At 48.2% G+C, this 23,343-nt stretch overlaps 1 protein-coding gene and 1 long non-coding RNA gene across 3 annotated transcripts in view; one reads left to right on the top strand and one right to left on the bottom strand.

The window, feature by feature from the left end:
* The window catches only part of PEBP4 (phosphatidylethanolamine binding protein 4), a 225,981-nt gene that overhangs the window by 50,549 nt on the left and 152,089 nt on the right, over nucleotides 1–23,343 (top strand). The window lies entirely within an intron of this gene.
* On the bottom strand, nucleotides 3,087–13,127 carry LOC111545771. The gene is made up of 4 exons (XR_002732538.1): nucleotides 12,951–13,127; nucleotides 10,523–10,600; nucleotides 3,866–7,140; nucleotides 3,087–3,434 (listed from the first exon to the last, which is right to left on the bottom strand). It is a non-coding gene; the product is annotated as an uncharacterized LOC111545771 (long non-coding RNA).

The raw sequence follows: 23,343 nt of genomic DNA, 5'->3' as shown, positions 1-23,343 counted from the left end.
TGTAATCCCAGCACTTTGGGAGGCTGAGGCGGGCAGATCATGAGGTCAGGGGTTCAAGACCAGCCTGGCCAACATGGGGAAACCCCATGTCTATTAAAGATACAAAAAATTAGCTGGATGTGGTGGTGCAGACCTGTAATCTCAGCTACTCAGGAGGCTGAGGCAGGAGAATCACTTGAACCCCGGGAGGCAGAGGTTGCAGTGAGCTGAGATTGCTCCATTGCATTCCAGCCTGGGTGACAGGGTGAGAGCCTGTCTCAAAAAAAAAAAAAAAAAAAAAAAGGGAAGATATTGAGGAAAGAACTTTATTCCCAAGTTACTAGTGAGGTTCAAGAAGGTAAAGTAACTTGCCTACGATCAAGCATGCTTGCCAGTAAATGTCAGGATTCAAACCCATGTTGTCTTATTTCAAACTCTGTCCACCACACTGCCCTGCTACCTGCCACCTGCCAGGTGGCCTCCGAACATAGTGACCTCTAGACACTCTCTGTCTGGTGGACAACACAGTATGATGTGGCAAGTGCCACTACAAAGGTGTGCCCCACAGTGCTACTGGGGCACAGACAGGGGAAGCTGGGAATTTGAAAGATAGGGCTAATAATACCTTCCCCATGTAAACAACGGAGAATGCACCAGATTTCACCTTGGGATCTTTCCAGCTCTGAAATTTGTAAGTCTATGACTTGAGGTTGCTTATTGACATAAAGTTCCTAAAATTCTAGAGAACTGCTGCCCAAAGTGAGGTCCAAGGACCAGCAGCATCGGTATTCCCCGGCCACTTGTTAGAGATGTGCCACTGCAGGCCCCATCCGGACCTACTGAACTGATGTCTGTATCTTAGTGAAAGTCCCAGACTCTTGAATGTTCATTACTGCAGTTTCTCTCTTGGATGTTCTCTTGCCTTTCACCTTCAGCCCCTGGATTTCCTGGAGCACAATCGTTGCTGGGTCCCCAGGGGAGGAAGCTACCTCTTCTCCATCACCTATCTCCTTCCAGGGCCCTCCGTCTCTGTGCCTGTTGGGAGTGGCAAGTACTGGCTCATGTTCTCCTCACTCCTATGAAGGAGTGTGAGGTCTTCCAGGTAACATCTGGTGGTGCTCAGCGGCTTGCTCAGAAACCTCAATATCGCTTGGCTCAACCAAAAATAAATTGGAAAAGAAAATTGAACATTGCATCAATTTGGAGCAAGTTTATAAATTCTGCAGCTAAGCAATACCAATAGAAAATGATAGATGGTCACAGGGCATCCCTGCAGTGATGTATAGTCACATTAGCTGAAATACCGTATTACATGATTCTGCTTTATTACCAGTGTTGGTGGCAGACAGAAAAACAGATTACACTTGAGTTCAAATCGATAGGAACTTTATTTACCGGCCTTTTAAAAACATATTTCTGCACTTTATAAAAACATACGGTAGATGCTATTGATAGAGTTTGTCTGCTTCTTAAAAAGCAATTTGCCCAAAACGAGGCTTTTAAGCTGTAATTTATGGCATTACCTTTTACCTCCTTTAAGGGTTCTGTTTGCCTGGCTGTGCTTTGACGACTTCCTTAGACTTCTCTTGCCTTTAATTTTTCTCTCCCATTTATCATCTCCCTAAACTCTGAGCTCCCCGGAGCCTTACAGCAGAAAGGAGAACAGGGTAGCATCTTCCGATGGAGACTGGGGTCTCTTCGCAAAGCTCAGCTTCCACCATCCTCTTCTCAGCCCCTGCATTGTTCTGGATTTTGAGGGCACTCAGATGGCCCAGCCTCTGCCTCCTGCTGTTTCTCACTCCCATGGTCTTCTTTTCCTCTTTTTCTCAGCTCCAAAATGGAGCTCGTCTCCCACTCCCGAGCTCTTATTTCAACAAATCCTGTGTGGTAGGAAAATTATCCCCATTTTATAACTGTGCAAACTCAGGCTCTCAGAAGTCGAACCCAGGTCTTTTGACTCCAAATCAAATCAAGTCGTTTTCGAGGGTTGAAGATTGTGGCCGGCAGTAAGCCTGGTGCTATGGGAATGCAGAGAGTTTATAATCCACTTGAGAAAGATAAAACGAACATACTTTTGAATAAACTACTTCTCAGTGGTTAAATCACATAGTGACTAAGCATATGGGAGTTTTACAAAGCCTGGAAGGCTTCCTGGAGGAGTAAGCCTGTGGCCGGGATTAGCCCTGGGTTAGCCAGGAAAGGGGAGAGACAGGAGCTCCCAGCATGAGGAATAAGGTGTAAGAATCCTGAGCCCAGCACTTCCTGACATGGAGTAAGAGAAGGCCTGGTGGCATGCTGGACCGAAGTGAGGAACCAGCCAGCTGGACACAAGGGCCTGGTGGCAGAGGCCCAGAACACTGAGATTTGATCGGGACAGAAGCGAGGCATTGCAGTTTTCTGAGCACAGGAATAGCATGAAATTAATGGTTTAGGAAGATGATATCATAGTGATGTGTGAGATCCTGGTTGGAAATCTGGGGACGTGGTACCAGTGCCCCTGAGCAAACCGGTGTGGTCCAGCCCAGGAGGGCTCCAGGAGCCTGGCCAGAGACAGGCAGAAGCCATGGCCACCTCATTTACAAGCCCCACCCTCATAGCAGGGGCCAAGACTGAGGGTTCTCCTGTGGCCGGTCCTTTTAGAACTGGATGGGTTGGGGCCAGGCACGGTGGCTCACGCCTGTAATCCCAACACTTTGGGAGGCCGAAGCAGGCAGATCACCTGAGGTCAGGAGTTCAAGACCAGCCTGGCAAACATGCTGAAACCCCATCTCTACTAAAAATACAAAAATTAGCTGGGCTTAGTGGCATGCACCTGTAATTCCAGCTACTCAGAAAGCTGAGGTAGGAGAATTGCTTGAACCTGGGAGGTGGAGGTTGCGGTGAACTGAGATCACATCACTGTACTCCAGCCTGGGCAACAGAGCGAGACTGTCTCAAAAAAAAAAAAAAAAAAAAAAAAAAAAAAAAAAAAAAAAAGAAGTGGGTGGGTTGGCCAAACATCTAGGTTGGTCCTGCATCCAAGAAGTTATGTCCTAAAGAAGATGTGTGGAGTTCCCTGCAGGCCACCACAGGGAAGACAATTAACTGGAAATAAATAGAAAGCAATTAAAATGAGAGCACTCACTCCCCTTTTATTGTCATTGTTGTTGTTATTAAATTATTTTGAGTTAGCAGGTGTACAGATAAGGGTCACAGTGAGAAGCTAACCTCCTCCCACTCAGTTATCTACCGAAGCAGCTCCTGTTCCCAGCGTGTGTGCGCGCGCACATGCGTTTGTCTTCTCCAGAGACACTTCAGAGGGTTTCTTTTTAAAGAGAATAAACTAAAAAGTGCTAGAGAACATCATAAAACTTCATTTGGTAAATATGTTCTTTGAGATGGTCTTGCTCTGTCACCAAGGCTGGCAAATGCGATCATGGCTCACTGCAGCCTCGACCTCCTGGGCTCAAGCGATCCTCCTGCCTCAGCCTCTCTAGTAGCTGGGACTACAGGCGCCTACCACCACACATGGCTAATGTTTAAAGGTTTTATAGAGATGGAGTTTTTCCATGTTGCCCAGGCTGGTCTCAAACTCCTGGGCTCAAGCGATCCTCCCACGTTGGCCTTCTAAAGTGCTGGGATTACAGGCATGGACCACCACCCCATCTTATTTGCTAAATATTATAAAAATATGCTAGGAGTGACTGGGCGTGGTGGCTCATGCCTGTAATCCCAGCACTTTGGGAGGCTGAGGTGGGCAGATCACCTGAGGACAGGAGTTTGAGACCAGCCTGGCCAACATGGTGAAACCCCATCTCTACTAAAATTACAAAAATTAGCTGGGCATGGTGGCGGGCACCTGTAATCCCAGCTACTCAGGAGGCTGAGGCAGGAGAATCGCTTGAACCTGGGAGGTGCAGGTTGTAGTGAGCCGAGATCGCTCCATTGTACTCCACCTGAGCAACAAGAGCGAAACTCTGTCTCAAAAAAAATTATATGTATAGAAATACACACACACACACACACACACACACACACACACACACACTAGGAGTGTCCTCAAGGCCCAGTAACTTGGGAGGATTAAAAAAAATTAAATACAAGTGATAAGGAGAAAAATAAGGAGAGATGAGTCACAATTAGACTAACAGTCCCACCCCCTCCCCTACATCCTGCAACTTCACTTTCTGACTTGAGCAGCGTCCTGCCCCACCCTGGGGTGATCCCTGGGCCTCCTCAAATCCCTCTGACCTTACCCAGGAGACCCCTGCCACAGCAGACAGTGCTGCTAACTGCTCCCTCAACCACCCACCTCTGCCCCTGAGAACTCTCCACCTTCTGGGCAATGTGCCCAGTGCCAGCTGCCAGCCAGGTGGGCCACCCCATCTCAGGTCCCTGTCACTGTCCCTGTTGCTGCTGTGTGAGGAGTGGGGGCATGCCAGGTGCACCAGAGCTGTCAGCGCACCCGCTGGGCCACTGCTCTGGGGCAGCAGGCTGTTTGGGGGCTACAGCCTTACCCCGCAGGGCTGCAAATGGCAGGGTACTGCATGGCTCCAAATTGAAGGAGGTTACACCTCTCCCTGCCTCTGCACGCCGGCCTTGACCTGGACTTGACATGTGCTGAATGCTTTATATACGATTCCATTTAACCCACGCCTGCATGAGACAGGCATTGTTTTCAGCTGCATTTTAAAGATAAGAAAGTCTAGACTGGGGAATTTAAGAAGCTCTCAAGGTCCCACAGCTGCTAACTGACAAGACAATGGGATGTATCACACGCTGCCGGGTCAGATTCAACAGCTGTGAGCTGTGTTGAATTTCCTCTTGACCAATGTGGATGGAAGAGTTGCCTTTTGCCTCTTCCAGAAATGTGCCGTGTTTCTGAACTCCATGGTTGGTGGCCGCTTCCGATCACTTCTGTCTTGCCTGTCTGTAAAGTGCAGAAATAGACCCTGAACGCCTGTGGGAAGAAATGCTTACTCATTTGACAGTCCTAGCACCGAACAGATAGTTATTCTGGAGCAGGGAGTCAGTATTTGTCTAGTAAGGGTTTCACTGTTGAAGAAATGATTGATGAGTGAGCAAGTGAGTGAATAAATGAATCAACAGGTGAGTACGACTTCCCTCCTTAACCTGTAATTCCATGTTAGTCACAGGAGAGAAGTGAGCCTGTCTCCTGCAAAAGGATGCATAAGTCAACCCTGCAGGCAGTCTGTGACTACGAAGCCAGGAGGCCGGTTCTTGGAGTGGCCTGTAAGCTGGTACGAAAGCAATTCCCAAACTCAGGTGTTCCCCTACTCTTGCACACAGACGGTGTGCCTGGGACACAGAGCTGGCTTCCCAAGAGGACCCAGTGAATACCCACGAGGCGTATTCATCTGTATGCATAAGTCCTGACTTCTTTCAGAAGTTCACTGGAGACCTTGGACAGAGTAGCTTCACTAGCAACAGTGCTGAGGAAGCCAGGAAGTGGAGACGATGTCCGTATACTGTCTCCTGTGTCCATCTAAGCTGGGCATCTTCTGAGGCTTTTTCACACTGAAACTGAAGAGCACAGCTCCTTTGCTTCAGGCAGAAGGTGAGTGCCAGCTCCCTCACAGACTCCAGAGGACTCACAGTTGCGTCGTGTGCGTGGTGTTGGGGACCAGCAGCAGGTGTAACCCAGCTTGGCAGTCATAGCAGGGAAAGGCCAGTGCCAGCCTGCTTCTTGTGCTTGGTCGTGGAGGGAAAGAGCAGGTGCTGGAGTCAGCCAGACCTGGGCTTGAATTCTGGGTCAGCCCTGTACTATCTGTGTGACTCTGAGCAAGTCATCTAACCTCCTGAGCCTCAGTTTCTTCATGCGTAAAAGGAGGAAATAAGAGAAACTATCTCATGAATGTTGGAGAATTTAGATGAGATGATTTATGTGAATTCCTCGGGCACTCATAAGCTTTCAATAAACAAGAGCTCTCTTTGTGAACTGGCATCAAGCAAGGACAGTGTCCATCTCCTGGGGCCGGGTAATACTCATTGTCAGTATTATCATAGTCTTTCCTTGCATTGCATTCAATGCACCACTGGGCCAAAAAGATTCTCTTCTTACCGCCTACAGATGTCCACTTCATTTGGGGAGAGTGCAGTGAACTCTGTTAGATGTAAGCGGATAGTTATCTCACAGTAAGTGCTGCTGTGATTCAGGATGGAGATAACACCACAGGGTGAGGCTTTCTGGAAGAGGTGAGCTTGGCCATACTTTGAAGGATGGGCGGGACTTGAATGAGCAGAGATTAAAGGAGAAAGCTTTTTCAGGTGAGATAAAGGGAATAAGACAGATCCCAGACTGGGAGGCAAACATTCACATTGGAGGATGCAGCGAAATTAAGGAGATGACATTGGGAGAAGAGAGAGAGGATGTCAATTGAACTTATCAGGTGAAGGCTGGAGACAAGGAAGCAAATGCTCAGGGGGGATCAAAGGAAATCAGAAAGCAACCCAGGCTGGGGGAAATGGCCCTTTGTCAAGGGTGTGGATGCTGCCTTTGGAAGAGGTTCTTTCTTCTCCCTTTCCGCCTCCTGGTGTTCTCAAGTCATGTGCTGAGTGAGTCTTGTCAACCAGCTCTTCCCTGATTAACTCTCCTCCCGGAGTCTTAAGTCATAATCTGCACTTGCTTCTCTGTAATAGCCAGTGAACCCTGCCATCCCACTAGGAGAGGAGAATGCACATCCTGACATTCTAATAGGCTCAGAAGCGAAGACAGTGCTATCATCGTGGTGGTGACAGCAGGCTCCAAGCCCTGCCAGGTAGTTTTCGCAACTTTCTAGTCTTCCTTGTCTTATTAATTAGGAGAGTCTATCTCACAGATTTGGGGCTATAAATCTCAGATAACAGCTCTTCAACCTTCATAACTGCTTCTAACTAGGTGGTAGAACCAGGTGCACTTCATCTTCATTTTAAAGAGGCCCCTGTGTCTGCGATCTGTGTGGGAGCCCTCTCTGCAGGACAGGAGCAAGAGGAGCTGCTGGCGATGGCAGGCAGTGAGATATTTTCTACGTGGCTCTTCACTGGCCTCCAAAATTGCCAACTCTTCAGCCCTTAAGTCGAGATGCATCAACTCCAGCCCCTTTCCTGGCTCCCTTCTCAGATTGGGGGACACATGTCCGGGCATCAGAAGCCTTCGCACTCCAACATAAATATGTGTGAACCCTGGAGTGGAGAATTGGTGAAATCAGCTGATGGTGGAGTTGTACCCCACTCTTTTTGTATCCCCCGCAAATAGTATACAGTAATCAAAATTTAAGCCACCCGAGATGAAATAATTGCTTAACAATCATATAAGACAAAATGATTCAACAAATGACAATGAGGCCCTGTGATATACAGAACAGATGCATTCAGTGTACCATATTATAATGCGCTAATACAAGATTGACAGCACAATAATAGGAGTGAGCAGCAACTCAGCCTATAATTCCAAACCAAATGTGAGGCTGTCCACAGAACTCAAATCCTAGCAGGCTGCAAAATTAGAGGTAACACCACGCAAGGTTCAAGACGACTCATTAGCAGGTTGGCAGAGTGTTTCAGGAGCAAATTTGTCTGTCGAAGGAACTAATTTTGTGCCATCTTCAGCTCAACTTTTTTTTTTTTTTAAGTGTGCGGATACAACCTTCTCTGGAGAGGGATGTGGGGGTGGCAGGTTGAGATCTGGCCAGAGCCCCTTGGGGCACAGGGAGGTCAGGTCCCTGGTGTGGGTTTTTGAGTGGATTTGAGTATTGGGAGAGTGATCTGAGTGTGTTAATAGGTGATGCAAAGCAGTGGTGATGTGGCAAACACTATTTAGGTTGATCTCAGCGTGAGAAACTGATGGGACTTTCTGCTGGCTCCTTGGGACTGTTCTCACATCAGAAAGTGTTTGGATCAAGGATATAATGAAGGATAATTGTGATAAGCGTCCTTCCAGGTCCGAATTTCTGAACCTTTAAACAAGCATCATAATATCTGCTTTGTATAGATGCCCCTATTGTTTTGATGGTGTCTGGGATTTGTTTTAATCAGGTATGGGAAGACATGCAGACACAGAAATGGCTCTCAAGAAGGAGGAAGTTTTATACTCGCAGATCCCTAGAGGCGGGGGGGTATGGCTTGCAAGGCCACATGGGGGACGCCCCAGGCTCGGTTGGGAGGCAGAGGGAACCAGGGGAAAACCTGAGTGGGAGTCTTGATCGTGGGAGGAACAGGTGGGGTAGGGTGAGCAGGCTTAGGGTTGGCTAGTGTGAATCACTTCAACAGGCCCTGGATATAAGGACTGTTCCCAGTTGTCTAGTACCCACCCTGGGGTGGTTTGGGCAGGTGGATAGTGGCCTGCGGTGTAAAAATCTGATAGAAGAGGTGGTTGGTAGTATGGGCACTGGACTGGTTGGTTTTCATAAGCAAATGGTGCTCAGAGGAGTTTACTATCTCTAGGAATTAGCCCTGGGAGGGGCAGTGCCTCCAGGATCAACGAGGCCCCAAAATGTCAAAGCACAAACATCACAGAATAAAAAGACATGATTAATACGCCTTCATAGTTTCACATCTGCGGCTGCTTTCTTTCCTAGAGCTGTGGTTCCTTTTCTGCCAGTTTGAGATCTCCCTCTGTTCATGATCAAAATAGGGCATGGTAGCATCACCATGTGTGCATGACAGAAAGTCATGGTACATTCTCCACACCACCCCAAATCCTGGATCTGTGAGGTCAAGAGGGAAAAGCACCCACCTCCCTTCAACTGGGACCCCCTGCTGGCTCCTCCCACCTCTGCTCAGTCCAGGGCTGCCTGGGTGTGGCCGGCACTGCCTGGGTCACTGGTGCTGATGATGCATGCTTTCCTAGAGTTTGACTAAGATGCCCCATGTCCCCAGTTCTGCCAATAACAGGCTGTGGGCCTTGGCAAGGTTGCTGTGATTTCCTGTGTCCCCATTTCCTTCCCTGAAAAGTGATAGGATGGATCCCAGTTCTAGGTGCTTATTTTCTCTGAAAAATTGGGGAAAGGATAGGGAGAAGCAAGAAAAAGGTGAATGAGATGGAGGGCCGGGGGGTTCTCTAGTCTTTACAGAAAACCAGTGACGACCACATGTTGGAGAAGCCTCCCAGGTCTCATTGACAACCCCTTCCTCATCCGCCCCATTGAGCCAAGATGCTCGCAGGGATGGCAGTGATTCAGTGCCTACGAGGTAGCCAGGCTTCCACGCTTGTTACCTTGTGTAATTCTAACAACAGCCCAAGGACAGAGTCGCCACTCTCAGCACCATTTTACTGCTGGGGAAACTGAGGTGTGGAGAGGTTAAGTCAATAGTCCCCACTTGCTCACGGCCACACAAGTGGTAGTGGAGCCTGGCCTCCCACCCCACAGTTTCATCCCTAATTGCTGTACGCTACCGCCTCCCTCTGTCGCAGGCAGGATCATCCACATAGGACTGGATGGCTTGAGTGTGATCCAGGCTGCAACAGAGATTCATCCCAGGAGGAGTTTTTCCAAAGAGGGAGGGTGACCCCCAAAGGAGAAGCATTGCCCCACGGGGAGAACGCTATTTAGAACTTAAGTGGTTTCCACTAATTTCTTCTCTTAACAAGTATTTTGTGTCTATTAGATAGTTGGCATGGCTCTAGGCACTGGGGACATACAACTGTGAATGAGATGGTCCCAGTCCTGCACTCAGGAAGTTTTCAGCCTGGCGGAGCAGGACAGACACGAGAAAAGTGAACAGATAAATATAGTAGCTGCAGGAAGCCGGAGTCTGAGGGGCTCTGCCCCGTCTGCATCCAGGTCTGCAAGTTGGCCAACCTTGGACACTTGCAAAGGCACAAGTCCTTGTAGGTGATAGGAAGGTCTCAGAAGTCAAAAAAGAGGGTGAGAAGCACCCCAAAATGAGCAACTACCACCCATAGGCTGGATGGAGAAAGGGAGGATGTGGGGTTTGGAGAGTCCAGAAGCTGGGGCATCCCTGGGGACACTGGAGCCCTGTGGAGCCCCATGCACACAGTCAAGGCCACAGTCACTGTTGGACGCCAAGAGTGAGAGGTAGGACTATCCTGGCTTCTTCCTCCCTCCTGCCCTTTAATTTCCCACCAATGCCTCTAGATGGCTCAACTCAAACTAAATCCAGAGGACCCGGGAAGTCTGGGAAGTGCAGCCACGGGGGTCAGTCCCCACCCTCCCCCAGGCAGAGCAGAGCAGAGCAGGAAGAGCTATGGGACCCGGCGAGGGCAAGCGGGCCCAGGCCCCAGCCCTGGCCCCATGCTTCCGCTTCTTTGGGGACTGCATCAAGGTCTTGAGGTCTATAGAAACTCCTGGTGGGCAGGAGAACCAGTGGCTTTAAGCAGAGTTTGGGTCTAGGCTGCCTCTGCTAGAGCACCAGTGGCCCCTCCCCACCCTCACTGGTCCACCTGGGCCACTCCACGTCCATCTCTGCACGGCCAAAAGGAGACTGAAGAATGGGGAGGAAGGTATAGGGAAGCGCAAGTAGGGAGAGCACCTGGTGGGGAGGAGGGCACAGGCAACCTGGAGCTGTCCGCAGAGCCCACATGGACCTGCCACATAGCAGGCACCTGCTCGATGAAGGGATGGAGATCCGGTTCAGGAAGGGCCTTAGCATCAGAAACAAAACACATACACCAACAGCTGCCCTGAAAGAGAAGTCAGTGTGAACGTAAAGCAGGTGATTGCTGCCTCAGGAGCAGTTTTGGACAAGTTTTTCCTTTAAAACCCCAGGGCGGCCATCAACAGCCCCCACCTGCATGTTCCTGCTGAAATAATAATATGTCACATTTATAGAGCCCTTTGAGCTTCTCAAAGCAAGTTCTAATGTCATTTGACCCTCACAAAAGCCCTGTGAAGTAAATGGCAGGGACGGTAGTTGAGGTGGCTAAGGTCACATGGGCACCCACTGAAGAGGTGGGGCCCACTCAGGGCTGATGTCTCGTCTTCTAGCTGAGTCTTTCCCAGACTCGAGTGCCTGTGCTTTGTTACCCCTCCCCATCATCCACTGCCTTCAGGGTCCTGGCCCCAGGCAGAGCCCCAGGCTGCTCACTCCTCCCCATCCCCTTGCTCAGGCCCAACTTTGGGTAGACCTATTCCCACTTGAAGCCAAACTTGGATGCATGTGGCAATCTGCTTTTCAGTCTGAGAGATCAAAAGGAACAATATTTTCAGCTGCAGAGACAACCACCACAACAAAAATGGTGCTTAACACCCTTTTCCCAAATGCAACGTACCCCTCTGTGTGCTGTAGAATCGTACCATATTTTGCCATGAAATAAACACACCAGAACATTTTTTTCTTCTGTGGAACAGGATGAAGAAATTTTGGTAATTAAAACTCCCATCGATCAATGCTTAGATCTCAGAGATAATTGCATTGCTTCTGCAGATGTTTGTTGAATCATGTAGTTTTGTTTTCAAGCGTGTGTGTGCCTCAAGGCCTGAAATCACATCTCCCGCAGTGTGAAGCACCCCTGGGCAGGCTCCCTGTCCTCCCCGACCCTTGTGGCATAACGTGGTGAGAACAGCCGGGTGGTAGTCCGGCTCTGCCTCGAATTCGCTATGTGGGAATGAACCTGTGATCTAGCCTATCTGGACCTCAGTTGCTTCTGTAGATCGAAGAGCTGGAATTGGAAAATCTCAAGGTTCTGTCCCTCTTTTGATGTTTCTTGGAGTCAACATTCCTTTTGAGGGTGTTCATCTCTCCCCACTGGCTTGAAATCTCATCTCTGCTACTCACCAATTCATGTGTTCACGAGACGTTTACTGAGTGCCCTTTTTTGGGCAGGCCCCATTGTGAGGCTTGAAAGTACAAGGGTGACTAAGATCTAGTTCCTACCTCTGGGGCACTCACGGCCTGGTGGGATAGGCAGCCCAGAAGCAGACATGTCACAATACAATATGTTGAATGCCGTTCTCTCAACATTGAGATCGTGGAGGCCACGCTCTCATTCTGTGACCTCACACACATCAGTTAAACCTCTGCGTCTGGTCTTTATCATCACCTGGGGATGTTTGCTTCCCTTCCTAGCCGAGATCTATTCGCTGTGAGTGGGCTCTGAGAGTAAGATTACGGTAGAGCATAGTAAAGCGTGTCCCGTAGGGAAGGGCTTGTCCTCTCTTTCTGCCTCAAAAGACATGGAGGAACACAGAGGAGATACCACTGGCCCCATAGCCACACTAAGCTGGGAACAAGAACTGTAACTTTGAGCTCATCCCCCTACCCGGTGCTCTGTGATAAGAAACCAGCCCGACATCATTCCGGATGCCCTCTTCCAGCCACCAGGGTCTGCCCATGGTGGCTTAACTGTGATGACAGTTAAAATGCAAGAATACTTTCAAAAGGAGGGCTGTTTTACCCTCGGCATCTAGCTTGGCCTAGACATTCAGTTTGCTCTCTGTTCCCTGAGCTCCAAGCCTCCTCTCTGATGAAGCCAGGAAATGCACCCCTGTTTGGAGATCCTGTGCTCTGCTGACTTGCTCAGGCTGGCCAGGAGCAAAGAGCCCGAGTGAGCAGCCCAGAGGAAGGAGGTCAGGGGACCCGAACCCAGGGGTGTCAGGCCTGGAGAGGGAAGCCGTCCCCACCTGTCTGCGCTTTGTGATTAGATGTGAGCAGCGGGGTAACTCACAGGCAGCAATCTCGCTCTCTTGGTAAGTCAGGTAAACGGACAGACAGAAAAGTGAGAAAGTGCCACCTGGAAACCCGAGGCCACTGCCACACGGCCGGCCGGGTCCTGCCCCCTCTCAGAGCCCTCTCCCTGAGCATGCACTGACCCTCCACCCTCTCCCACAGAGCCCATGCTGGTCTGACCTGCAGGATGTGTTTTCCATAGAGGCCCCCAAATACCGTCTTACCATGCCAGTCCCCTACTATATTCTCTAACCTTAAATTCCAGGGATTCCGCCCCTCCCTCTCTCCCTCCCTCCCTCCCTCTCCATGCTCACCCTCCACCCACTTTCTCCCAGGAGCTGCTCCTGTACCTGGAGTAGATTCACCTGCAAACACTCAGCTTGCAGGAACACAGCAGAATGGGGAGTTTCCTTTCCCAGCCAAGCTGAGTTTGGAGGGGGGTGTGGGAGGAGATGGGGAGGGCTGGGGACACAGGTTGAGTCTCTAAAGGAGGACTGCATTGCCTTCTTCCCTGCCTCCTGGTTACAGATGAGAAGGTAACCAACCTCGTGTGTGTGTGCGCGTGCGCGCGTGTGTGCAGTGTATGGGTGCACAGACGGCCCCTCCATGGTGGGGTGCGGAGCTGTTCTCTCACCCTGCAGCTTTCTGCCTCTCCCTCCACCCTCCTCCGACTCCCTGCGTCCCACACTGCAGGTGTCTCTGAGGCAGTGTTTATGTAAGCAGCTCATGTTCTGCCGAGCGACAGCGAGAAGCTGTTGTCAATTTGAGGAAAGCCCCCGGCTGCCCACATGTGTGGTTGTCCCCGTGGGTTTCATAACAAGAGGGGGAGGTGGGCTGGTGGGCCCCTGGGGTGAGGGCGGCTGGTCTCGGCCCAGCCCAGGAGCCTGCTCCCCACTGCCACCAGTGCGCCCAGTGTTCACAAGCTGCTGGCCTTACCTCCTCTCCTCCCGGCTAGTTTTTTGCCTATGGAGAGACACAGTCAGTGCCTCCCGGCTCTGGCTGGCCCTGCCCAGGAGTGTAGTACTTGGGTCGTGCTGGGCTACTGGAGTCAGGGCAAAGAACCTGACATTTTGAAGGCATGAAAGTCCTAAGGACCTGCCAACCAACCCAGCAGGTTGGTTTGATTCTGACCTCAGAATCAAAACATGGACCCCAGGTTTTGATTCACAATAAGGACATGTAGCCCCGTCATCTTTCTATTCCAAAGTCAGTTGTCCTCACCCGGACAACTGAGGACAGGGAGAGAGTGGACAAAAAGGGCTCTGAGCCACCCATGCGGTGGAAATGGCTGGGACACCTTATCCCTGCGGCTGAGGGCTCAGTGTGAGGATTCCCATGTAGCACAGCCTGGTTTAAGGAGGAGACAAAAGACGAAAACATGGTGTCCACTTGATATGTTTATAAAGGCGGAATAAACTCCCTGAAACCCAAATCATAATTCAAATAACTAATATATATGGATGGAGTGCTTTTCTGATCCAAGCATCATGCCATGAAATGTATATTTCAGTCCTGGCAAAGACTTAATGAAGGAGGCACTATTAGCCTCATTTTAAACATAAGGGTCCAAGGCCCAGAGAGGTTGAATAACTAGTCCAGCTTCACGCAGCAGTTAAAGGAGAGGTTCTCCTCAAAACTTGGAGTTTTCCTTTCTACTCTGAACATTAACAGAAATGTGTTTACATTTTCTGGCTAACCAAGCCAGATTTTGGCTTTGTTCCAAGGCAGCTAATGTCCCACCTGAGAAGTAGCTTTGTTTAAACAGTGGAGAAAATAATTCCTAACTCATTTATTTACTTCTAATTTTACACTTCAAGGGCTGTTTATTTTCACAACACAAGCACTATAAACACACACTGTCATCGATGAAGCACGTTTGTGAGGTGCCCGTGGGCTGCAAGTTGAGTTAGAGACAGGACATGTCATCACTGGTAGTACCTTCATCATTGGATGGTAACCTCTCTCCTGAGTTTCTTGCTTTTCAAGTGCTCCCAAGTATTGTCCTGCCAACCCTCTCCTGGAATGAGGCCAAAAGGAAAGTCCTTAGCACTGGAAGAATACGCTGGATACTGTCTCTTCTGGGTGGTTCATCCTTTCAGTCCTTCAAAACACACTGGATGTTGTTAATTTCACCATGGACCCTATGCACTGGTGATGCGAAAAGTGTTGAGATCTGATCTCCGCCTTAGAGGAGGCTGGCAGAGAGAGCCAGTAGACACGCCACTGTTGTATGCATGGGATGCGTTAGCAGCTGCGGTAATAAGGGAAGAAGTGGTTGCAAAACAGGTGACATCTGTCGGCCAGGCACAGTGGCTCACACCTGTAATCCCAGCACTTTGTGATGCCAAGGCAGGTGGATCACTTGAGGCCCAGAGTTCTAGACCAGCCTGGGCAACATGGTGAAACTCCATTTCTATTAAAAGTACCAAAATTAGTCGTGCATGGTGGCGCATACCTGTAATCCCAGCTACTCCAGTGGCTGAAGCACAAGAATCACTTGAACCCGGGAGGCTAAGGTTGCAGTGAGCCAAGATCGCACTACTGCACTTCAGCCTGGGCGACAGAGTGAGAGTCTGCCTCAAAAAAAAAAAAAAAAAAAAAAAAGAACAGGTGACATCTGAGCCGAATCTTGAAGGCTAAAAATTCTAAATCTAGAAAAAGCGTTGCTAGTAGAAGGAAGCCGCAATGCAATACCACGATCTGGAAAGCCCAGGAGCCCAGGGTACAAGTAGAGGTGTGGCTTGAGACTTCGCAGGGTTTCTGGACAGTGCAGGTGGGTGACGTGCTGGGTGACAGGCAGGAAGGGTAGGCTGGGGCCAGTTTGTGAAAGCCTTGGGGACTGGAACTAGACAACCTGGACCCTAATAATTCCCAGCTTCAACCTTCGCAGACGACAGGGAACTAAGTCAAGACTAACTGTGAAGCAGTGTCCCAAATATTTATGTTAGGGACAAGAAGTGCCAAAGTTTGTATGCAGTTTCCTCTTTTAGTAAGAAAAGGTTGGGGGGGCGGGCTCAGAACAACAGACACTGGGGTCTGTTTGAGGGGGAAGGTAGGAGGAGGGAGAGGAGCAGAAAAGATAGGGTACTGAGTTTAATAGCTGGGTGATGAAGTAATCCGCACAACAAGCTCCCATGACACAAGTTTACCTATGTAACAAACCTTCACTTGCACCCCTGAACCTAAAATAAAAGTTAAAAAAAGAAGAAAGGGGGAAAAGACAATAAAAGGGGCTCACATATCCCTTATTACTAAAATACTATCCTATATAATTTCCAGACTAGAGAGGGGAAAGAGTGGAGTTCCCCTTTTGTGAGCAGGGAATTGTGTTGAGCTTGCAACTCATCAGGCACATGAGTCTCAGGGGTGAAAAAGCACAGCTGGCTCGGAGGGCTAAATTCATTATTTCACTAACGAGGCTGACTCCTGAGGTGGCGAAGGAAGAGGATGGTCAGGCTGTGAGTATATGGGCTGAATGGAGAAGCAGAGAAGAAGCCACAGACCCCACCCAGAAAACAGGATGGGCAGGTAGACCACCAGAACCTCCATTTCTTAAAGCCCCAATGGACAGCTGGAAATTACTTGCCCCTGAAAAAAAATAATAAATTCCAAATTATCATTTCAATGGCTCCTCACATAAATACCAAAGAATCAGAAAAGCTGATGCCTCATGTTGCTCCCGGAATCTAAGCAATGGTATCTTTCAGTTATCGGATTTTATTTCTTTGCAGCATTACATTTTATACATATTTATTCATGCAGAACAGAAGCGCTGCGTTATTGAGGCTGCCATGGGAGCGGAGGAAAAGCTGTTATACATAAGAATGCACTGCATTTACATTGTCGCACTTTGCCACAATTGAACCATATGCAACTGGTTTTTTAAAATAATAATAATAAAAACCTCTGGTTTGCATTTAATTTGCTGACTTTTTTTCTTTCTTACTCCTGAATTTTCATATGCCATAGAAATGTGAAAGGGGCGTCATGTCAAAATCCTTGAAGATACAGAGGGTTGGGGGCTGGCAAAAGACAGCTTTGGTGGGGAGGGTTTGGGGGCCCACAGCAAGTTTATAACTATTTCTTTTCTAACAGATGCAGTTAACTGAACTGCAAAACATTCATCTTCCAATTTAATAACTCATTCTCCCTGCATGGAGACAGGGGTATTATAGTGCGGGATATTGCTTTTCGGGCTTTTGAGTGCCAGTGACGAATCCCCATCTTCTAATAAAATACATTTTCATTGTAATTGAAATAATAATTTTTTTTTTCCTCTTCATTTTCCCAGGTACTTAAATAGGAGCTTTCGACTTCTTTCCCTTTCTACTATTCTAACCTTATTTTCTTTTAACTGAAGTTCCTCGGGCTTTTGAGCTTCACAAGTCAGGGCTTCTGGCATCTGTGTTCTGGGGGCCTGCACACTTTCCCCAGGGCCACAGCTGCTGCGGGGTGGGCTCCACACACACACAGCTAGTTAGGAAGACCAGGATGTCAAGACCTGGAATTTTTTTGCTGGGTTTGGCTTTTCACTTCCATTTGCTTAGCAAACTGACTGCACCTAGAGCTAGGGACAAATGGGTTAACCAGCCAGCTGAGGGAAGCCAGAGGAACAGGGAGGGGCCCCAATCCTACAAATCCTGAAGTTTACACACTAGGGGAACTCTGAAATCTCCCCTAACACCTCCAAGGTCAAGATCTGGGACTCCCCCCTACACCCCGACCAACGTTCCACATGCACCCATCAAGCTGCAAGTAATCTCCCCAGGAATTAAAATGAGTATCAGTATGTTAAGGACAGCATGAATTTCTCAAGCAGGCAATGATGATGTTACAATGAGTATAGTATGTTTAATCCACAGCTCAATTCACAGGGTTACTTTGTTCTATTGTTTGTTTATTTTTGAGACAGTCTCACTCTGTCGCCCAGGCTGGAGTGCAGTGACGCAATCACGGCTCACTGCAGCTTTGAACACCTGGGCTTGAGCGATCCTCCCACCTCAGCCCCCCTGAATAGCTGGGACTACAAGTCCGTGCCACGAAGCCCAGCTAATTTTTTTTTTTTTTTTTTTTAATTTTTTGTACAGATAGTATCTCAGCATGTTGCCCAGGCTGGTCTCTTGGCTTCAAGCAATCCTCCTTGCCTTGAGCTCCCAAAGTACTGGGGTTACAGGCATGAGCCACTGTGCCTGGCCAGCAGGGTTACTCTAAATGCTATCTTGGTGAACTTAACTTGAATGGAAAAATATAAAGTTGTCTCCTGAGACATCTTTTCATCGCATCCTTTCCTCCATGGCTGACAATGAAGACGAAGAAAAATATAACTAAGACTGCAATGGGTTTAAAAACACCAATACAGGTGCAGTCTTGCCAATAACTGTACCAGCTTCGGGAGATTCTCCAGCCCCTTTCTCTTTATACTCACCCAGGGAAGAATGATTTTGGTGAGAACTTACTCAGTTTAGGCTGTAATTTAACTTCACCTATAAGAATACTCTCCTTTCTATGTCTAATCTTCCCTGATCTAGTAAAAATACCCTGGAAGTCAGGAATCAAAATGTAGGCTGGGCGTAGTGGCTCATACCTGTAATCCCAGCACTTTGGGAGGCCCAGGCGGGCGGATAACTTGATGTCAGGAGTTTGAGACCAGCCTGGCCAATATGGGGAAACCCCGTCTCTACTAAAAATACAAAAATTAGTTGGGTGTGGTGGCGCATGCCTGTAGTCCCAGCTACTCAGGAGGCTGAGGCAGGAGAATCACTTGAACCCAGGAGGCAGAAGTTGCAGTGAGCCCAGATCGTGCCACTGCACTCCAGCCTGGGTGACAGAGCAAGAGTCTGTCTCAAAAACAAAAATTTTAAAGTTTTAGTTAGAAAATCAAAGTAGCTGAGAGTAAACAGTCAGGAAAAGTTAAAATCGTTGAAGGCAATGCCTTTGTCATTTACAGCATCGGAAAGAATACTTTTCTGCCTCTTTATTTTTCTAGGTACTGAACAAAAGACTCTAAGTTTCTTTCCCTTTCCCTTGTCCTAACAGGAAAGGTACACATGGCCCCAGCAAGTTCCAGAGAGCAGGCTCCACTGCACAGGGCTGCAGCCAGCATCCTCAACACCTTTGTGCAAATTGCAAAAAAGGGTCCTGCCTCTTGGCCTGATTCATCCCTAGGCCAGGAGGCATGGCTTGGCAAGGGGGACCGGGGCTGGATTTTAGTCACCCTCTTGCCCGAGGGCCACTGTGTAGTACACGCATGACTTAACTCTACTGACAGTAGATGGTAGAGTTAAAAAGACCCAGGTCCAAATCCTGACTCCATCATTTTCTAGCTGTGTTGCCTTAAGCTACTTGATTTCATACATATGTCATACTTACAAGAATGTTATAGGCCAATGAGCAGATAAACAAAATATGGTGTATATATACCATGGGATACTACCCAGCCGTAGAAAGGAATGAAGTAATGTCTTTCACAGCAACTTGGATGGAGCTAAAGGCCATTATTCTAAGTGAAATATCTCAGGAATGGAAAACCAAATATCATATGTTTTCATTTATAAGTGGGAGCTAAACTATGAGGATGCAAAGGCATAAGAGTGATATAATGGATTTTGGGGACTTGCCGGGGGAGATTGGGAGTGAGGGATAAAAGACTACATACTGGGTACAGCGTACACTACTCGGGTGACAGGTGCACTAAAATCCCAGAAATCAGGCCGGGTGCGGGGGCTCGCGCCCGTAATTCCAGCCCTTTGGGAGGCCGAGGCAGGTGGATCAGGTCAGGAGATCAACACCATCCTGGTCAACATAGTGAAACCCATCTCTACTAAAAATACAAAAATTAGCTGGGCATGGTGGCATGTGCCTGTAGTCCCAGCTACTCAGGAGGCTGAGGCAGGAGAATAGCTTGAACCCGGGAGTTGGAGGTTGCAGTGAGCCAAGATCACACCACTGCCCTCTAGCCCAGCAACAGAGTGAGACTTCATCTCAAAAATTAAAAACACAAAAATCCCAGAAATCACTACTAAAGAACTTATCTGTGTAACCAAAAACCACCTGTACCCCAAATCCTATTTAAATAAAAATAAAAATGAAAAAAAAGAATGTTATGGGGACTAATTATGATGATATATGTAAATCGCTTAGTACAGGACGAGGAGCTAAATCTGTAGTGACTATTACTATTCCAGAGAGGTCTTCCTAGGTCCTTTAGTGCCCATGGGCAGAAATGAAACTACATTTCCTACAGCAGTGATGGGGGTACAAAATGTGGGCCCAAGCCTGGAGGGGAACTGTCTTTAGGACAGAACTGCTGTCAGAGAGAAACCAGTAGGTTGCTTGACGTTGGCTTCCAGACAGAGGCTGGACTTTTGCTCCTTTCTGGGGTCACCTATCCCAGCTCTTCCTGCTTCTCTTTCCACCCACCCCCAACCCCTCACCCCTCAGGGCCCAGCAGCATTTCAATGGATTAAAGGATCCTGCTTTACCTGACTTTGGGATTGGGGGTCAGGGGTAGCAACAGGAAGTCTTTCTTTTATTTTCCTGGGTTGAGCAGGAAAGAAGTCCAAGTGCATCTGCAGAGGATCCTCCAGAACGTTCCCTTTCCACCTTCATCTAGGGCCATCTTTGATCCTGAGAATCTTGAGATGAAAGTTGTTCCAGAAAAAAACCCCTTCTCTGGCAGAGGCCCCAAGGGCTTCTCTGGATAGGTGAGAAGTAGCCATTTAGAGCCTGAAGATCTACTGTTTGAAAAGACCTATGTCTCATTCAACTTTTTCTCAACAGACTTTACTTTTTAGAGCAGTTTTTGGTACCCAGCAAAACTGAGCAGAAGCTGCAGAAAGTTCCCACATACACCCCTGACTCCTCCCATTCCCCCGCTCCCCACCACTCACCATCGACATCCCCCACCAGAGGGGTGCATTTGTTACAACTGATGAACCTACACTGACACGTCATTCTCACCCAACACTCATAGTTTACATTAGGTTACACTCTTGGTGTTGTACATTCTATGGCTTTAGATAAATGTATAATGACGAGTCTCCACCATTGTAATATCATACAGAGCAATTTCACTGTCTAAAAATCCTCTGTGCTCCACCTAGTCATCCCCTCCCTCACTCTTGACCCCTGGCGACTGCCGATCTTTTAGTATCTCCACAGTTTTGCCTTTTTGAGAATATTGTATAATTAGGATCCTACCACATTTAACCTTTTTAAATTGGCTTCTTTCATTTAGTAGTATGCATTTAAGATTTCTCTGTGTCTTTTCATGGCTTGATAGCTCATCGCTTTTCAGTGCTGAATAATATTTCATTGCAAGGATGTGCCACGGTGCATTTAACCATTCATTGACATTTTGGTTGCTTCCAAGTTTTAGCAATTATGAATAAACATCTGTGTGCAGGTTTTTGTATGAAACCTGGATTTGTTCCAGGCTGGCTGGTGCAGGTTTTGTGTCTTGAAACCTAAGTTTTCAAGTCCTTTAGGTAAATATCAAGGAGCATGACTGCTGAATTGTATGGTAAGAGTATCCTTAGTTTTGTGAGAAACTGCCAAACTGTCTTTGAAAGCAGATATCTCATCTTGCATTCCCACCAGCAATGAATGAGAGTTCCTGGAGCTCTACATCCTCACCAGCATTTAATGTTGTCAGTGTTCTGGATTTGGGCCATTCCAATAGGTGTGTAGTGGTATGTCATTGTTGTTTTAATTTGCAATTCCTTAGTGACATATCATGAGCACCTTTTCATATGCTTCTTTGGGACCTGTATATCTTCTTTGGTGAAGTGTCTGTTCAGATCTTTTGCCCATTTTTTAATTGGGTTATTCATTTTCCTATGGTTGTGTTTTCAGAGTTCTTTGTATGTTTCAGATTCCAGTCCTTTATCAAGTCTGTCGTTCTCCATGGGTATTTTCTCCAAGTCTGTGGCCCCATTCAATTTTGTTCCCTCTTCCTGTGTGTCCAGCAGATTCACAGCTCCTTATGAAAGAGGTGCCAAAAACAAGAGCAGCTGTGGGGGAGCGTGGCTTCCTGGGGAAAGTCCATGAGCCTGTGACCACCTTTCACTTTGAAGCCACATTTGTTTATTCTTTAAACAGTTGCACTGTGCCCGGCACTAAGTCCTGAGGATGCATCTGTGAAGGAAAGAGTCAAAGCCCCAAGTCTTGTGGCGATCACTTTCTGGTAGGGGAGACATACACAACAATAAATAAACAAACATAGAGACATATAGGGAAAAACATACACAAGTATACTGTACAGCAATCTGGAACCCAGTCCAGCGCAAGAAAAGGGAGACAAGAGGCCCTGGCACAGGGGACATTTACAACATGAATAGGATGGCACAGTGGGCTTCACTGAGAAAGGGATATTTAAGCAAAGTGGATGAAGATGGAGCCAAGAAGGCAGAGAAAGAAGGCAGAGGGGCCAGCCAGTACAAAGGCCACGAGGCAGGGGAGTGCCTGGTGTGTTTGAGGAACGGCAAGGAGGCCAGTGTGGCTGGAATGAGTAGCGTGGAGGAGAAAGATGTAGGATGATTTGGGGGTGGTATATGCAGATCCTGTAGGGTCTGGTGGCTTTTGCTCAGAGAGAAATGGGGAGCCATGGGAAGGATTTGAGTAGAGGAGCGAGATGACCTCGCTTAGGTTTGAACACGACTTCTCTGGCTACCATGTTGAAAACAGGCTGCCCAGGATGCCCAAATGGAAGGAAGGAGGCCAGTGTAATAATCGAGGTAGGAGATGACAGAGGAGGTGAAGTCGGTGAGACGTGGTCAGATGTCAAGCCAATGGGATTTCCTGCTAGATTCGATATAGGGGTGAGAGAAAGAGGAATCCAGATGATGCCAAAATTTTTGACCTGAACCACTGGAAGGATGGAGTTGTCATTAGCTGAGATGGATAGGAGCAGGTTTAGGGGTCAGGGGGACATGTTTTGTTTACACTGTTTGACATCCTGCTGGAGAGGTCAGGCACACAGATGTTGGGCAGATGGGTTTAGAGTTCAGGGTTGTTTGTGTATATGAAATTGGGCTGAGTTCTGTGGGGAATAAAATGGAAAAATAAAACCCAATTCCTCCCACCCCTACCTCTACCCAGGACTTACTTGGGGGGCGTTGGAGAGAATGCAGGCAGGCAGCACACACACCAGGCACACCCAGAGGAAAGCAGCTTTTCTGAGACTCCCTGGAGGCTTGAAAGCAGGCGAACAAATCCAGGCTACCAAAAATCACACTAAAGAGACAATCACAAAGACAAATCCCCAAACACCTTGATTGCTCACTGCTAAAAAGCAGTAAGAAGAGAAAACCAGGGAGGTGTCTTCCCTTCTCCAGCAGCAAGAGCATAGACATTTCCTACTCGCAAAGATGATCACAATGGCTCCTCATGGTCTGTCTGTCTTCCCTCTCCACTGACAAGGCAGCTGAACAGAGGGGGACCCACCCCCAGTGTCTGGGGCGGTGGCTTCAACTCTGTCCGCAGTCACTTACCAAGCAGCCAGATTTACCCTGGACTCCTGCCAGCCAGGCTGGGCTAGGTCCTATTACCTATGGTCTCTGCATGCACAGAGGTGTCTGTTTAAAAGGTGATCTGTAACTATGGGATCATCACCTATTGGACTAGTATCAGGCCAAATGTCTAATATTGGTAACCCAGGTCCCAGGGTTAACATGCCAGATGTGGTCCTCACCCTGAAATCCAGTCAACTGCCCAAGCAAGAGCCGAGTTTTCACATTCAACATCCCTGAGTCTCTCTTG

This window comes from Piliocolobus tephrosceles, chromosome 7 (genome assembly GCF_002776525.5).
Source record: "Piliocolobus tephrosceles isolate RC106 chromosome 7, ASM277652v3, whole genome shotgun sequence".
In the NCBI taxonomy this organism is placed as follows: domain Eukaryota; kingdom Metazoa; phylum Chordata; class Mammalia; order Primates; family Cercopithecidae; genus Piliocolobus; species Piliocolobus tephrosceles.
Note: the sequence above shows the minus strand (reverse complement) of the source record. Positions and strands in the feature narration are given on the sequence as shown.